The sequence below is a fragment of the Buceros rhinoceros genome, unplaced genomic scaffold (genome assembly GCF_000710305.1).
Source record: "Buceros rhinoceros silvestris isolate BGI_N320 unplaced genomic scaffold, ASM71030v1 scaffold43756, whole genome shotgun sequence".
NCBI lineage: Eukaryota > Metazoa > Chordata > Aves > Bucerotiformes > Bucerotidae > Buceros > Buceros rhinoceros.
Genome location: NW_010418990.1, coordinates 1 through 5,379, shown reverse-complemented (window position 1 = coordinate 5,379; position 5,379 = coordinate 1). Strand labels below are relative to the sequence as shown.

Genomic DNA, 5,379 nt, shown 5'->3' with positions numbered 1-5,379 from the left:
GCTGCCCCCTGAGTCCCGCCACGAGCTGCCTCAGAGGCTGCTGGCTCTTGGTACAGAGACATTTCATTGCTGAAAAAAACAAACCTCTAACAAAAGTCACATTTTAGTGCAGAATGGCTGAGGGCAGGAACAGACCGGCACAAGGTGAGGAGAGGCACCACACAGCCATCCATGGGCTGACCACCACCTCCATCAAACCACTGACATCGCTCCTTTTCCACTTAAAGAACACATAGAAAATGAGGAAATGACTCGTCATCCCTAAACGTAAGATGAAATGTCTCAGATACCAAAACTACGCATTTTTACTCATCTGTATTTACTGAATGAGCAAGATTTCCAACTTCTACCTTGAAGCAAAGCATTCTCTTACGCACATTTGATTTCCCATCTAGATCATGTTTGCCACAAGCTTAACCTAGCTGGCGTGTTCGGAAACTGCCACGACACCTTTCTAGGACAAAGTATAGCTGGTGAAAACACACTATCTGCTTCAGTAATTCCAGCGTCTGGTCTGTCATCTCTCGACTAACCACTTTAAACCAACATGCAAACCATGACGCTCCTGCCCGTTACGAACCACTGTTGCTTCTGTGTTACAAACTACTTCTTTATCGCAAGTTTTGAAAAATAGGATTTAAAATCTTATGTCATAAACATTTGCTTTATGATATGCTCTTTTGAGGGTACTGGATTTATGCTCATAAACAGAATGCAAGCAATAATTACATCTTTTATTGCCTTTTTACAACCTTATCGCACATTCGAAGCTGCAAGAGAAGAAAACAATTTCCCAAGGGAATTAGTGTTCCTTTTAGACTAGGATCTCTGAAAATTGGTATCGCTACTCCAAACACCAATCCCTATTCTGAAAATCCTAACGCAAATGACAGCCAGCAGTAATCAAAATCACTAAAGAGGTCCCTCTGGGTTTTCCGGCGCGTGACCTTGTTTCCATAATAAGAGCTCCAGTATCCCCATTTAGGGCTGCAGAGGGTCTCCTGACAACCTGCAGAAGCACCTCCTTCAGATCTTATATTCCCAGGTGCCGGAGAGGAACGCACAGTAAACAAAGGCGGACTGTAGGGTGTCATTCTGTACTCTGCAGACATCTAGAGTCAACATAAAGATGCATGCAATATATCCACGGCTACAACGGCCACAATATGCCTTTCCCTGAAATACTTCCGGCTGGAAGGGGGGGGTGCCGGAGCAAAAAAAGCAGAAAAAAACAAGTTAGGATGAAAAAGAACTGTCAGCACAAGAAGCAAAGCGAAAACTATCAGGTGAAAGGGAGCTTTAAAAGAGGTAGCAGTAGGGAGACCCAAGGACACACCACCACCCCCGAACAAACCCACTCCTTTACCCAGAACCACCCCAGTAACCGGGTCTCAGCCACAAACTGAAACTGGTGGGATTCTTTTCAGGATAACAAATATCTTTAATAGTGAGGTGGAGACAGCCAAGGTATTATATAATACATATAATGTCCAAAATTAGTTTCTTAATTTTAGTTTTCTTTTATGACTCAGAGAGGCATCAAAGTTAATTGTCTCTGAGCCACCACCAGCACATCTCAGAATAGGCAGAAACTTTAGTACAGGAAAGATCCCTGTTAATGGGCTCATCTCTCACATTTAAAATGAACTCGCTTTTCACACTATCAATCAAAGAAGCACCATTATTCCAGCTACCGAATCACTAACGATAGTACAGTACTCGCCAGCTGAAACACCACTGCCAGTCGTTCTCATACTTGTTTAGCTGTAGCTCGACAAATGCTGGCAAAGCAACTTTTGTAGCATGTTTATGCAACTTCAGCCACTTCAAAGGCACAAAAACTTCTTAAAGACACCAGTTGCAAGGGGCTGGTGCGTATTTTACTTTCCTTTATCACCAAAAGCAAGTGCTTTCTACTGAAACAAATTACAGTTGCAAGTTTATAAATAAATAAATTCAAGGGATGACAGTTATAAAACCACAACAAAGAAACTGTCTCTGCGCTACAGATGGTGGGACTAAGATCAAATCCTGCTACCTAGTTGTTCACGGTCCCCTGAGCTCTCAGAAGTACGTGAAACCAATCCCACATTGAGCTGGGAGCTTGGAGAGCTTCGACCCTGCTCAGATCCCTCCTTCCCACTCCTGGAGATGGTTAAATTTGCCAGGTACTCGAAGGTGACCTGTTCAAGCAGCCTTTAGAGTTCACTGGGTACAGGGTTGTGCAGCACAAACCCTATGCTCTACGTTCGCAAGGCAAAGCTCCCTAAACAGGATTCGAGCCAAGGATTTGAAAATACATGGCTATGTTTTCTTAAAAGATGCAGTAAACAAGTTGTATGTTTAAACGTATTTTCTTAATGTCACTGCACAATATCAATCCTCCTCCTTTCTGCAAATCTTTTTTCTCTGTATAATGAAACATTCTTCCACAGATCAGTGGATAAAAAAAGCTTTTGAACAGTGATGTTGAAACAGGGCAGAGCTGAGACAGGACATTTAAAGAATCATTTAGCAAACAGAAAGAGTAACGCAGAATACCATTCTGGCTCAGAAAAGCCCCAAACCAAACACCCAAAGAAATGATCACTTCTATGAAGGAGAAAAAGCACTGAATGCTAGCCTAAGAGAGGCAAGCTCCGAAGATGCGAGTCGTGCTGCTGGCCAGAGGATGCCGGTGGCAGACCCTGCCTACGGTACCTACATCGACACAGCGTTTCCGGCCAACTCACTTTTGATCTAAGCTGCTTTTGGAGACACTAGACATCATAAAAGCCTCCGTCATCCTGTAACCTGGCACATCAAAGTCTCCTAACACACAATTGCTGTGCTTCACGCCTTTGGACTTTTTACCTTTGACTAAACAAAACCCCCACAGTGGAATAAGAAACTTTCCAAAAGAAACCGTGTTCGACAGAAGATGAATGATGCAGAGGGGTTGGAGGGAAAAAAAGTCAGCGCTGTTTTGTGTACGCCTCCAAGTTCATTAATGGCTTGCTGCTAAAGCTAGATGCCCCTTCCCACCAGATCAGCATTTGATATGCCTACTGAACTCAGAAGTCTGAGGTCATCTTTAACCACATTAAGGAGCTGGCAATTGCTTACGCAATACAGTAACTTTACCACGCTGCCTGCACTTACCCAGCCATTCCTCCAGGTTTTTGCCTCCTCGGCAATAACGCCCGGTGAAAAGGCAGTGAAATTTAACTCACCATGTCAAAAAAACAGGCTACATATAAATATGAATAACCTACCAAGCAAGCAGCCAGCTGCTGCTTTAATGCATTAGCACATGTATAGTTATGCACATGCCTAAAAGGAAACGCCATAAACCTCCATAAAGAAACAAATAAGCTCTTGTGAGTGAAGAGAAAACCGAAAGCCTGCCCAGAAATCTGAATCCTGCTAGTCATCACTTTCAAGGCTCAGCATGACAAAGCCTTTTCAAGAAAGGGTCCTGTGTCAGCGAGTGAATCTGAAAGAGACACCCTTTACGTTCACCTCTCAGAACACCGGAGCTTTTTTAAGCAAGCTGAAAAGGAAGGGGGAGCAACGGATAGTAATTGGCCAAAGTATTAAATAGATAAAATTAAACTCCTTTCAAGCCCCTGACATCTATCCTTGCCTGTATCAACTTTTATATCCTTTAAATAACTTCTCTCTGAGCTGCTGAACTAGATGAGTCCAGTATCACAGCGCTTTGTGTCCTCTTGGTCCGTTAAATCTTTCTGTGTAGGTTCTATGCTACTTCATCTCTGGACAACGAACGTCACGGACTCAGATCACTCTGGAGGTGCTGGTTAGCCAATTTCTTGCATCTAAATCTTGCATCTCCAGAGAGCAGGTAAACCCCGTCTGCCTGTCCTTCCCCAAGATAACTGAAGCAATCACTTTTAAACAGTACCTTCTCTGTCAACATACTCAGCACATGAAGAAAGACTGACAAGAGCAGCCTCCTTTCTACTGCATGGCAGCCTGTCCCCATCCTCCCACGCTCCACCCCAATCCCCACCTCAACCAGTTTGCCAGAAACCAGAACATATGGATTGCTCAAACTGGGCATTTTAAGCACTTCAGAAACAAGTTCTTCTGTGCAGATCAAAAGGGCACAGTGCTTGCCAGATGGTGCTCTGGTCTCCTTCCTCGCTACAGCCGAAGAACCGCATCGAAAAGGACCGAGTCCTTCCGGCGGTACCGCTGAGGCAGCTCACCGTTTACTGCCTTGAGGCTCCCGCTAATGCCATCGCCGTGCTGCCGCTTCTGTGCGTTCTTGAACTCCTTCAGAGATAAATAAAGGACCTTCCGCACCACCCTCTCCTCTGACCAGGGAATCCCATCGCTGTCATCCTAAAGGAGATGGAAACGGAAAGGAGACATTAGTTGCACGCATCTGAAAAACAACAACAACAACAAAAAATAACAACAAAAAAACCCACCATACCCAAAACCCCAAAGCCTAGGGCTACGCTGGTAATTTTTAATCGAAAAAGGCAAACTGAAGAGAAATACTTTGTACAAAACAGAACCTAAACTTGATCAGCTCTAACAGAGAACAGAAACATAACTATTATCATCAGATCAGATCAGATCATTAAGCCCTCTAATCCCTTATCCTGCAAACAGCAGTGGTCATGTACCAGGTGTTAGACAGGAGGTGATACTTGTTTGTTAAAGCCTTCACAATTAATCCCTTATGGAGAAATTTATCACAGCTAGGAAGTGCTCTCCCAGATAATTAAGAGTAGGAGATTAAAAAAAAAAAAAAAACCAACAAAACACCACTAAATTGAATGTTGCAGGAGTTTACAGAGGTTAGTTTTGTGACCCAGCTTCTCCTGATGCCGTTTTGCCCTTGGTTTGTGCCTCTTGGCTGAGGACTCCCTTTTCTCCGGTGTAGTGATTTACATTTATTGCACTGTTACAATGAAGTTGTACATAGATAACAATGAAGTTATTCTGAATTTATCTCAGCGTAAAGCCAAGTGGAATTTGGCCCATGGGGCACATGTCTTCTACTTTATTTTTAGGAGACAAATGTTATATTGTCAAAAGGAATACGAGTGCTTGTCATATTTAGTACTTGCTTTAGTTAAAAGATTAATTCCCTGGAAAAGTATTTCCCTAAAGCCTTTAGCATTCAAATAAATTAAATCGGCAAATTGATATAAAGACATAAGTGAGATCAGGTAAGTCATCTTATTTTCATAAGCCCTATAATTATCTCAGGGTCTTTAAAAGTCACTATTTGAGCATTCTTGCCCTTGAATTCCTCATTGCCAAGCAAAAAGATTTGCACTGGAAACCCCAAAGCCCCATCAGTGATCCCCACCAGGAGACAGTAGAGTTTGTGCCATCTCCTGTGTCAAAGAAGTGACTAAC

At 43.1% G+C, this 5,379-nt stretch overlaps 1 long non-coding RNA gene across 1 annotated transcript in view; it reads right to left on the bottom strand.

Moving 5' to 3' along the window:
* The window catches only part of LOC104495718, a 53,510-nt gene extending 49,160 nt beyond the window's left edge, over positions 1-4,350 (bottom strand). Inside the window, exon 1 of the long non-coding RNA XR_727811.1 lies at positions 4,212-4,350. This is a non-coding gene — a long non-coding RNA (uncharacterized LOC104495718). The remainder of the gene's footprint in view (positions 1-4,211) is intronic.
* Between the last annotated feature and the right edge of the window lie 1,029 nt (positions 4,351-5,379).